The sequence below is a fragment of the Eupeodes corollae genome, chromosome 1 (assembly GCF_945859685.1).
Source record: "Eupeodes corollae chromosome 1, idEupCoro1.1, whole genome shotgun sequence".
In the NCBI taxonomy this organism is placed as follows: Eukaryota; Metazoa; Arthropoda; class Insecta; order Diptera; family Syrphidae; genus Eupeodes; species Eupeodes corollae.
This window is the reverse complement of record NC_079147.1, coordinates 202,375,391-202,388,964: the sequence shown is the minus strand read 5'-3', so window position 1 is coordinate 202,388,964 and position 13,574 is coordinate 202,375,391.

Below are 13,574 nucleotides of genomic sequence, written 5' to 3'. Positions count from 1 at the left end.
AGTAAATGAACTTATGATGGTATTATCACCTATCAATTTAAATGCTCTACATTAAATTTTCAGTCTCATTGATGCAAGTGTCATCCAGAGATAATTGCAAAGGAGGTTTATCTCACTTTAACGATGCAAGACAGCAATGGGTTTTCGAAGCATTCAATTCCACGCGGTTTTTTATTCCCCATTGTACCATGCTGTTTAGGTCGGAATTTAATGAGCTTATCATATTTTGTCGTTGCAGTTCCACATCCGAAAACGAATATGATAAGCTAAGAGTACTATCGACAGCGAAATAATGTATTGGATTTAAAGTTGCAGGCAGGAGATCATTAATAAAAATGAGAAAGAGTGCTGGAGATAGAACAGAGCCCTGGGGCACACCAGCATTTATTTTGACTTGAATCCATTCAATACTACTTGTATTGAACGATTCGAAAGGTAATTACTAATCCAACGAAGTAGGGATTGATTAAAACCGAAAGCACGCATTTTCGATAAGAGAGCTTGATGCCAAACCCTATCAAATACTTTTGAAATATCAAATGCAATAATGTTATTTTCTCCAAAGCGATGTAACGATTTGCTCCACTGTTCGGTGAGATGAACCATGAGATCACCAGTAAACCTATTGCTTCGAAAGCCGTAGTGACGGTTAGTTAGAAGGTTTCGATATTCAAGATATTTCTTGAGCTGATAATTGGAAAGAAGGGACGAAAGTTCAATTGGTCGGTAATAAGAGGATGAGAAAGATTCGCCTTTTTTGGGGATGGGCTGGACAAATGCAGTTTTCCATCCGCTCGAAACGAGACCTGAGGAGTGAGACAAATGAAAAAGGTTACACAGTGGATTTGCCAGAGTTGAAGAAGTTATCTTAATGCAAAACTTTAAATGATTTTAAATAAGAAACTTTTAAGGAAGTTACTAAAAAACATCATTTCTTGAACGATTTTAACATCTGACTATATTTTAAAATTTCTTGACAGAATATATTTTAAAATCAAAAAATTGCTACTTTAACTTTCAGTAAATCGATAAAGGACTTAAAATTCCTGACATTTCAAATTTAAGGATCTTGTTTGCTTAGTTTTTTTTCTCACGAATTTGCACTTTTTAGACGTGTTTAGGTTCACGGGTTGGAAGACCACTCGCTTAATATAAAAGAGTATAAGTGTTTAACTATAGCTATTATTGGATGATAATTTTGTTATTCTTAAAGTACATTGGTAAATATTTATAAAACTTTTAATTAGTTTAATGATTAGCCCTTAAAAATAAATAGTTTAACATTTTCCGGCAGCGACTCAAAGTTTTTATTGATTGGGTGAGAAAGCTCGTGTTTTGGAAGATAACAGCTGATTGCAGTGATGAAAATTCTAAGAGACAGAACTTATTCATATTTCAAATATCCGAAACAAAATATATGTTTTAACGTCATGTTTTATTTTTCACTTAATTTCTAGATGTGAGTCACCAATTTTGTTGATTTTAAAGAAAGTCCTTAATTTTCGAATTTTTGAAGGAAATTTGTTGCATTTGCATTTAATAATATAAAACCTGCAATTGCGAATATTTACAAAATTGCAGGTACTGAAATATTGTTTTTCTTTCTATAAATACTTAAAAACTGAATGTTTTCTTAGTGTTTTACATAACAAGCTCATATTTATATACAGTTACTTAAAGATTGAGGCGATCAAACAAATTGACAAATCTTTTACATGAAGTACGATAATGCGTAACATGACTCCAGAATGATTCAAACAAATAAACAAACAAATAAAAAAGGAGATGTCTCAAGTGAGTTCGGGATTTTATTTTTACCGAAAACAAATTATTAGAGTGGTTGTTATTTTAAGGAGGCCGTCAGTCGTAAAACATATACCACTTGAAAGACCTTAACACTTGTCTGTTATTATGATTATAGAGAGGATAGTAAACATTGTTTTTGATATTTCATTTTCACGGGGGATTTGGAAAACATTTTGTTTCAATTACAATAGATCACATTAAGTTTTGTAGTCTTTAAATATTTAATAATAGTTCGCTCCACAAGTTTTCTTAAAACAAATTTTGATTAAATGAAATATATGATCAATAATTCAAGTCAAAGCTGTTTTCCGTCCAGAAATTCGAGAAATCAACCCTCTATGACTCAAGACCTTCAAAATGCAAATTTTTGTGGAATCTGGTAGGTTTGTGCATAAAAACACATAAGTGATCTTTTAAATTATTTAATATTTGGATCCTTTATCGAATTATATGGATATCAACTTTGGTTGATTAGTGTGTTGTCAAACTAGTTGTTGAGGTGATCTTGCACAGAAGTTCGGCAATGAAAATCTGCAGATGCCATGGCGACTTTGTCAGAAAGATTTTTATATCTGCTTACTCTTTTGTAGAGCAGCGATAAGTAAGGTCCAAGTAGTAATAGTTGCCATCGTTTGGTGCTAAGTCATATTTTGTAGATACCCATTATATTGTCAATAATGTCAAAACCACTCATATGTATATCATACTCGCCCACAATATTGAGGTTCGGGATGGTTATGTATCTCGAGTTTTCTTTATCATATCACTGTACTTTAGACATAGAATTTGAACCAATAAAATTGGAAGCCAATGTAAATAGCTCATTATCCTTCCATACAAGCCTTGAAACACCGATGTTGATGTTAGCTTCGTACTCGAAATAGATCCTGTGATTTTGGTGTTGAGTTATCAGGCTCGATAATGTTATTACGACGTTGAAAGATGCTCCCAAATCTAGCTCTTCAGCTCTCACAATGTTTTTCTTTCCAGTTTCAACTTCTGTCTTATAAACGAAACCAGAAACACCATTCCAAACATACAATTTGTGGCTCCATTTATGAAGTAGTTGCCAGTAAAAGCTAGATGCTGCGCGTTAGATTGTTTTTTTCCGCAGTAATGTAAGTTTTTCAGACTAATATCATTTTGCAGGAGACCTGACGGAACCTGTATGACTGAACTACGGACGTCCTTACGTACGAACGCTTTACATTAATGTTTCTATAAAAATGATGGAGTTAGATTCTAGGGCCCTTGAAACATCAGGAATTGTTTAATTCTTCCAAATTGGTTCGATTTGTCGAATTGAAAATGTTCACATTGCTCGACGCTTTCAAAGTATCTAGAATTAAAATTCCTAAGTATGCTCGCAATACATTTATTCGTCCTCCGTATCTCATCAACAAGCTAAAATACGGAATACAATTAAATTTTGTTTTAAAAGTGAAAAAATTGGTTGAACCAAAATATCTCAGGAACTAATAATGGCATCAACTTCAATTGAATTAAATTTTATATATTTTGACGCCTTAGACAATATAAGTATGAATTCATTTATTAATTCTTGCATAAAAAAAATGTTATCAGCTTGAATACTTTGTTAAAGAAAATTATTTTAACTTCAGAACATTCTTTTACTATTAACAATAATGTTTATGCTATGTGATGGAAGAAATGGTTTGCTCACTGAAACTCGTGGTCTTTATAGAATTGAAACGAAACTTTGAAGAAAATTCAGGCTTATTTATATCTGCAAATCGACAGAGACACAGTTTTATTTAATCTCACTATAAATAAAAATAAGTTTATTTATTTAAAAAAAAGACATTTAAAACCCATGTCTAGGGTTTAAAATTTATAAATATTTGTTTGAATTATTGAAGTCGACATTGGTTGTCCAGCTGGATTTGCCTTTTAAAGTTTATTTTAGTCTATAATATATCCGACTTTATTTATATACCTACCTATCCACATATATCGCTATATGAATTTATCCACCTATGTGCAATGTATACATAGATATATCTATATATATTATTTCCAATTAAAATACTACCATATGGTGACCGAAATAGGCTTTCTACCTTCTCTTCGTTTTTTAATTCGAAAATAAAAATTTTGCACTGAATTGCTCATCATATGCATCAAAATGAAGTGATCCGTATATTCCCCACAGGAGTTGTATGTGTATACCCAAGTCACTCATCGATTTATGCTGTTTTTTTACTTTTTGTAACGGTATCCTTTTTATTAACGCTTGTCCATAAATAATGGCTTTCAGCGGCGGAGCTTACGCGCGAAAGATATAAAGTCCCCCTGTAGAGCAAATATTCATCGCAATGATTTATTCGTGTTCATGTGCATTTGATCTTAATTATTTGATCTCCACATAAAACATTGTCTGAAGTTGTTTACGTTTTTATTTTTTTGTTTTTGTTGTTGTTGTTGTTTTGAAGTGGGGATTAAAGCATACATGTACGGAGGCACTCTAAAGTTGAAGCACTTAAGTCTGCAGCTTTATTGCTACTGCCAGGTCATTTTTACATGAATGTTATAAGCTTTCAAAGCGTCTTAATCAAGTACAGAAAGAAGAAAATTTACTGGGCTTATGCGAGTTTTATTTTTTAGGAAAATGGGTTTCGGAATAGGTATCTTTGGAACTGCTCTAGAAGTATGCAAATATCACGATATGTATGTGCATAGTACTTATACTTTGGTGTAGGAAATAGGAATGCTCACATTCCTACCTCTGTAGTGAGATTATTATAATTTTCCTTGGAAGGAGCGCATACATTTTAAGAGTCTTTAGGCCCTAAGCTATGAAATAATTACCTCTTCTTCCTGTGAATGGGAAGGTTAACATATACTATATGGCATTATTAAATGCTCTCTAGGGCACAAGAATACTTGCTTTATTTGCTACCTGGTCACCGAAATGCTCTTCAGTGTTGTGATGTTCTGAACCTACCTACCTACCTACCTACATTGTGAATTCCTTCATGCATTTTTACATTTGCAAAAGGATTTTCATCATGAAAATGTTTTTGACAATCACAATGCAATACCTAGCAGGGTGCAAAAGATGAGCATACCTAAAAGTGCATATACGTACAGGTGTTCAAATTTTCAGGTGTTCAACATGTAATGTAGGGTATAGGATAGGAGTAGGTATATAAATACTTGAGTTTGAAAACAGATGCGGTAAGCAGATATAAAATGAAATGTAACAACACTTATAATATTTTATAGAATGTGTATTTTTCAAATATAATTCGAAATCCTGGAAATGCAAAAATATGCTTGAAATAAACCACTATAAGCTGTGTAAAGCTGCGAAAAAGATGAACCCCCCACTCCACTTACCAACCACGCTACGACGACCCACAACCTACAACCGACAACCGACCGACGACGCTATAAATGACGTAGGAAAAACTATACAAACACTAGTTTCAACTTGATGTCAGTGAACATAACCGACCATCATCCCCACCGAACCCATAGTAATTTTAATGTGAGTAGGTTGCGGAAGAGATAAAAACGTAGATGGGTATAGAATAGACCAAGTGAATTGCCGAACATCTAAGGGCGCCTCTACATGTCACATGAATATAATATACATATAGACTGGCAAATATGACACATGAGGCAGAAACATACACATACGTTAGGATATGTATGATGATATTCTACATCATCACCCCTAATATTCACCCACCCTTTTTGCCATTTTTTCCACAGATTGAAAACACATTAGTACTCCATGGACCTATCCTATATGGATGGATGATGGCCGTTGGTCTGAAGTTAATGGTACATTAGACACCCCCACGTAATTTACTCGCTCTTTTCTCGTGGCATGCTATGAGGCATCGATAAAGATATGATGGCAAGGCGAAGGGGATATGTGTTTCTCTGGTCTGCACAGTGCACATGTCTTCCTTCGATAGGAAGATGGACTTCCCGTTTCCGGTTTCCGTCAACATTTTATTATTCACTCTCCGATTACTTTTTGTGACAAGGCTTCGTTCGCATTATGATATTTTTACGATAAGTTAAGAGTTTTAAATATGTTGTATTACATATATACATATATGTGTTATGTAGATGTATGTTAACTCGTGCCAATGACATCCATCTTTAATCTTTAAAAAGGCAAATTACATTCAATGTAGATAAAGACGAACAAATCTAAGAAAAGTCATTCAATTCAATTCAATTTATGTCACCTTCGGTAATAGCAGTTAGCAAAAAGAAAAATAAAAAATATTAAATATGTGTTTGCGTATATACGCTTTTTATAATAACAAAGGCATATTTTTGACGTTTTGCCACCTTCAAGCACATCACACTGAAATAAGTTACGTGAATTGCTCACAAAATATCTTAAGTAAGTTATTAATTAGTATGCAAGTATCATATTCAAATTGTTTGAATTCCAAAAGACGCATGATTCGATCTCGACTCAAAGGTCCATCTGCTTTCCTGCAGTTGTTCTGTTCCTATTCCTATCCAACCAACTACGACTTTAGCAATGCCTGTTAGTGCCTCTGCCTCGCTGACTGTGACTGTGCCAGTGACAGTGCCTGTATTGGAAACAAAATATTCCGCGCAATGACACAGTTCGAATAGTAATAACAAAAAAGTGTTTTATGATTATTTGTTTTTAATGGTCTCATAATACCGCATAAATCATTATTCTCATTAGTATTCTAAAAACGTTTTACATGTCAACCCAAAAAATTAAAAATTATATTTTTTGGTATCGCGTATCGAGTCATCAGACTTATTATATTAATATTCATATGTGTTACTTAAATCTTCTCCCAACAACAGATTACTAGTTACGAGTCAATATACAATATGTATAGTAGACAGAAAAATAAATAATATATACAATTTTATTTGAGTATAGGTGAAATATATAGGGATTATGTATATGTGGGGACATGGGTATATCCATAAATTGAATAAAATTTTTAAAAAATGAACTCGTAAAACACATCAGACATTGAATTGTTTAAACATTAAAAAAATACATCTATTTTTCTTAAGTCGAGGTCCAGAATGTGAAAGTCAGGCAATTGCTAATAATAAATAATTAATATTTGAAAGCTAAGTCAGGGGGGGAGGGAGGAAGACCTTAATTATTATTTGTTGCGCAATAACGTTTATTTTCTGATAGACTTTAGAGAGCCATAACGACGAACGAAACGAAGCCTCATGATGCTGTGAGAAGATCAAGCAAATCATATTTCTTCTGTCTTAAATTTTTCAAGGCATAGGCAGCCTTATCAGTAATTTTATTTTCAAATGGAAATCACTTTAAAGTCCGCGAAAATTGTTAAATAACGGGGTATCCATTTTACGGTTTCAAAAGTATAGGGCTGGAATTCGACATCTGTCAAACTAAGTTGTTCAACCAATTTCTTTTCAGCTGAAAATCTGACATTTACTAAAATGGATGGCTTAACTATCGCACACATATAAGTCTTTAAGACCTACTACAAAAGTGGTGATTCTGCCACAGCCTCATATAGTGCTTTAAGAGGAGAGGATTGGCTGTAAGTGAAAGTGATGGTGAAGACCCGAATGTGTCGATTCCTCGTCGTTCCCAGGTAAAATGTATTTAGATCTACAATCTACATCCATATTAAGTCCAGCTCACACAACAACTGAAGCCAGCTGACCATTCACAACTTCGTAGATACGTCGAATGGGAGCTTAAACAACGGGTGGTGGACATCGATTTTTCGAACGAAATTTTCTTCAGCGATGAAGCACATTTCTCACTCGGTAGGAATGTTAATAAACAAATTTGTCGTATTTGGGGTTTTGAGAATCCCCAAGTAACTAAAGAGAGGCCATTACATCTACAAAAAGTTACTGTTCATTTTGCTCTTTGGTCCGGAAGTGTGATTGGACCTTACTTCTTCAAAAACGATAAATGATAAAAGAATTGTTTCCTGCTATTGAAAAATACGACTTGGAGAATATGTGATTCCAACAAAACCGTGACACATGCCACAAAACTCGAGCGAATATGGCTTTATTGCTTTGACCCCGCTAGACTTTTTTTTGTGAGGCAACGCGGAAGACCTTGTTTATGCAGAACCAAAATTCGTCAGGTTATGGCTGAGAACCTTCCAATATGTGTCAAAACGTGGTCGAAAATTTGCTAAAAAGAATCGAGGCTTGCAACAATTCGCATGGTGGTCAATTAAATGATGTAGTGTTTCACACATAAAATCAACGTTCAAACTTTATGATAAAAAAATACCATCTGTTTTATTAACCCTTACTGTTAAAACCGCAAAATGGATAACCCTGTATTTTATGCCAGTGTAAAAGAGTCGAATTGTGTGCTTTCTAAATTTCTTGAACTGCAATTGTTTTGTTTTAAATTAAGAAAATGCTTTTGAAAGGCGAAGATTTTAAAATATTTGAGGCATCGGCTTAGTGCGATGTCCATAGCTCAAAAACTAGTAAAGATATCGGCTACAGAAAGTTGCGGAGAGGGATCTCAAGAAAATTTAGTGGGTGGTTTTTTTTACCATAGCAAAAGTTGAAAAAACGCTTGAGACTTGAATTAAATTTAATGTTATATATTGTAACGTGATACCAAACAAGTATATTTTATAAAAAAAAAAAACAATTAACGTTTTTTTTTATAGATCCAAAAAAACTGAAGAACAAATTTGTCACTTTGAAAATTGTGCGAATAAAAAATGATTCTATCTCCAAAACAATTTTATGCAACGAAGAATACCCATTTTTAACATATTTCTTTTAACAAATTTAAAAAAAAATGGAATTGACAGTTTTTTTTATAAAAAATAAATACCCGTAAAAAACATTACTCAAAGTTGTTACAAATGGAATTTTGACTCAAATAACTTTTAAAAAATTTGAGAGTATGGCTTCTTATTTTGAGAAAAATATTTGACAGTTTTTAACAAAAAAAAAATAAAAACCTAAAAAAAACAATACTTAAACTTGGTAAAAATTTACTTTCGACTCAAATAGCTTTTCAAAAATTAAAATTATAGTCTTCAAACTTTTTTTATTTCACAGAAAATATTGTTTTCGATATTCTGTAGTTTTTTTTATAAAAATCCATATATTTATAAAAAAAAATCTACAAAAAATAGTACGCAAATTTGGTAAAAGTTGATGTTCAGTTCTCGATATCTCGTGAACAGATATTGACTTCAAATTAGACTCCAATTTGTATTTATTTATTTAAGAAATAAAATAAAATGCTGCTTAAATAGGTAAAAATCGTTTTTCAATTAAAAATCTCGTTTACAAAAATAGATTTTGAAATCAAACTATTTCATCAAATGCAAAATGCTGTTGGTAATTTGTTAATCTTTTAGAATAATTCAACTTACAACTTTTTTAACAAAACACGAAAGCCTACAGACTATTTAATCAACAGACGGGATTGGAAGTTATCAGTGTGGATAGAATACGTGGCCAACTGATAATATGCTAGCAGTAGAAATCTATCAAGTGGACACGATTATGAGAGTACTCTCAGCAAGAGAGAGCTCGCGATAGCAAAACTTCTAAAATTTGGCTCTCAAATGGACAGTCTCCCGAGAGTTGCTCTCGAGATTTAACTAGCAGAAGTACTCTCAAATGGACACGCACCTTTAGTTTTGGCCGTTCGGAGTTCACGCCTCCATCATTTGTTTTTAATCCATCTGTATAAAAGTGGACTGTCTCGTAATCTAGTTTTTAGTAATGCCCTATCTTCTCAGAATGATCTGGAAAGTATAGAAATCTGGAAGTCTCTGTCGAATTGCAGTTGGGGCATGGCGAAGTCTGTGTGCTTTGGAATTTACTTTAAAAACTTAACAATTACAAAGTGGTTAACCCACTGCGATGAAGCCTTGTGACATATAGCAGAGCTTGCAGCTATTTGTTTGCTATAAGTATATCAAGAGGTGTTAGTTAGAGTAGGTTGTCCAGTGCCATAGATGAGATCGTACGAAGCGTTTGGATGTCGGTAATAAAAGGGAATCAGCAAAAAAAGGGTTTAAAATGTTGAAGACGCTAGTATATCGCTAAATATTTATAAAATGTTTACTTAGTAAAACGTTAATGCAAGGCCCCTAATTTTTAAAAGATTCTAACTCTCAAATTTTAATATACCAAAATACTTAAAAATATCCACTTTTATTTCCAATTGAAAGTTATTAAAATAAGTCTGATTACTAAAAACTTTAAATAGTAAAACTATATCTAGTCTATACAAAATTATGTTTTAAGAAATTTCTTAAAATGTTAAACCTTTAATATTTTTTTTATATACAAAACGAAAGTAGATACTATCAAAATGCTTCTAAGAATTAGTCTTAATGTTTTTTTTTTTTACTCGAATAGACTTTAAAATTTTTCTTGTTTTACCAAATATTGCTGTTACAATTTGGTGTCTAAGCATAAACCTAGCCTTTTTTAAAGATAGAGGAGAAATTTCAAAATGAAATATTATTTTGAATTAAGCAAACAATTATTGACAGGCACATTTTAGAGCTCAAAACTGTTCTATCAAAACTTAAAATCGGGAAAGTCTCCGATCAGCTATACAATTTACTTCTGGGTTCATACGTTCTAAAATAGTTTATGAATTCAAAAATGAATTACTACTGAGTGTAGAGAAGTTCTTCGAAAGCGCAAGTCACACCTATAATCACTCATGTATCAAGGAAATATAAGAACTATGATTTCAAGAGCCCATATTGATACCGACGACGACTTTTCATTCGTATACAACACGCAACATCCTCTTTCAAAACCACAGTTTCCGAAACCAAATGTCGAATTAATTGAAGTGAGACCGAAAGAAATGCATGTTGAAGAAAACGAATACGAATGGCCCCTTTAAAGTATCAATTTACCGCGCAGTATGCAGTATGATGAACCTTTAGCGTAAGTGCAGTTTCAATACCATCAGTGTAAAATTTAAATTGTTTTGTTTTTTACAGATGCGGTGGTGCTGGCCCGATGGGGAAACTGCTTCCCAGTTGTATCGAATTACAATTGCGGTGCAAATATCTTGGGCAAATCCAAATGACAATGTGAAATCCAGCTCATCCCGTATAAAGTTCTTCGGATTGGGTATATCTTAAATATATTTTCTTTGCTACGGTTTTAGATGTACTTAGTCATTTTCCGGTTTACGAAGTAAACGAAAAAATGACCTTAAGCATGGTTTGCACTCAATTTATCACCCAATATACCTAGCATCATAAAAACGTTAAAATTGAATAATCTTTTTTAAGGGACTTTTCAACTGTTCATATATTCATATACCTTGGCAAGATATTGAAAGGCACATAAACTTTGGTTTAAATAATGACCAGCAAGGAATTTAAAAACATTTGTCAATTTGACTCATATAGTGACTTGGAAACAATCAATTAGAAGAACAGAGAACCCCGCAACCACACACTCTATACATCTACATCTATAAATGGCGTATAGACGTATCTAGAGAGTCAAACTTCTGATGAGTCCATTATAACATGTTCGCAGGCACATTCCTTACACCTCAATCTATCCATAATTACGAGTCGGCATCAACCGCGAGGTGTCTATAGGTAAGTGTGAAGCCTAAAAGCCATTCGTCAAGCCGTCGTTCCTCTATACCAGAAAATGATATATGAGTTGAGGCGAGCGTTCCGCGGTGCCAATGATGCCTCTGCGGCCGTGCCGCGTATCTATACAAGAGTTTGAAACGAGAAGACGAGGCCTTTGGCAGTTTGGTTATCAATCGGGTATATACATACAATACACTATATACACATACGTCTGGACGCATGTAAGGGTATTCTCGATATCTGTCCATGCCTGTTATTACACCAGGTGTAAATAATAAAGTTGCGGTATAGATACAAATTAATCTCGAAACTCAAGAAGCGGTGTGCTGAAGACGATGATTTGTTGGTGCTTTTTTTGTGGGGTTTATATAGCATTTTTTCTCGACTCTCTTAGGTACCTTCTATCTGAAATACAAGAATAATGGACTTCTTGCGGGCTCCATTGATGCGGTATGCAGCATTTGATGCCTCTGCCTCTTATATGGTATACGAATCAAGAACGGTAAGTGTTAAAGATGAATTGCGATGGTCATTAAACCACCGTGAATGTGATTGGATAGCGATTTGGAACATTGATTGCTTGCGCGTAAGACAAGTAACCATTCACCACCATAATAAAATAACTATAGATACTTATTCGGATACATACAAACCATAAATGTATGTATGGATATTTGGCAGATACATACATATATACATAAATAAGAAGGTAAGTTATTTTTCTCATTAAAAACATTCATTTCGTTGTTAATCTATTCAACTTTTTCTTAAATTAATTAGGAATATCTATCATAATTTATACAGGCTTGTTCTGTTCAACTTCTAAAGCTATAGACATAAGACATAACTAAACTTATGATATTTAAAAACGAATACATTGTTTTTTTTTTTTTTAATATTCAAACAAAACTATTTACTATCTTGTGAGAAGATCTTCAATATTTCCATATTGTCACCCCAAAACTTAATGTTTACTTCTATTTATAGTTAGACATTCATGTGTCAATCAATTTGACCACAATTAGTGCAGAATTTATTGAAGGGGAAGTATATTGATCTTTCGAACAAACTCAACCAGATAAAATAAATAAACGTAACGAAGGTGCAAGATGCCATCATTAATTGCGTTTAGAGCGGTAGACCCCTTAGTGGTTATGAAAAATACGAAAAAATTCCTTCCGAACCTCAGTAAACTCCTCCAATCACGTATGAAGTGTAGGTATACATAAGTCAGGAAACTATACCGAGTATACCAGGACACGCACCCTTATTAAATAGAAACGAGTAAGGGTAAAAATTCTTTCCCTTATTGTACATATAGCGAGTAGATTTATAATATGCAATGTAGTGTGAACTTTTGAAGCTGTTGTAACTCAGAGTACTCTCATAATGCTATCGATACTCTTAGAAAACTGTATAAAGTGCTTGTAATTGTGAATCAATGTAAAGTATCCAAGACTTCAATTTTTTTAAATTTTAGATTTTGACTATTAAAATATAAAATAAGAAATTTGAGGATTTAAGGTCCCATAAATGTCACTAATTTAATACGACTAATTTTCGCAATAAAACGTGATAATCACTTCCGAAGTTTTTCTTGCAATATGAGCTGAGCTTAAGAAATGATAAAACATTTTGATGAAAAGCAAAATAAAGGGTGGTTAAATTTTAAGGGGCGATGTCGAATGTTAACCACACCTAAGCCTCAAGTTTTTTTCTGCATTTCATTTCATTTATCAAATTCAGACTAAAAATTTGAACCATGGATTTACTTCGTGATTTTTTCGGACAGTTTATTTGTCCAAATTTGTGTACAATCAGAAAAATCGAGCAAACCAGGTCTTACTGCTCGTACTGCAGAATATTTTTAGTACTGTTCGCGATAGTGTTCTTCAACTCGTCTTCCCTCTGCGCCCCCGCCCAACAATTGTACCGTCGTTAATGAACATAATGCATACAGACTTGCATTAATACGCTTACAAGGTGCAGTTGGCTCAAGAACTAAAGCCTGTAGAACATTTCTAGTTCCGTGTCGTCAATGGTCAGAATTGTGGGATGAAATAGCGACAGTGGATGATCAGTATTCTTAGAAAATCATCTTGAGTGATGAGGTATTTTTTGCTTTTGCAAAATAAGGCCGGTCAGGCAGTTAGTGTGAATGGT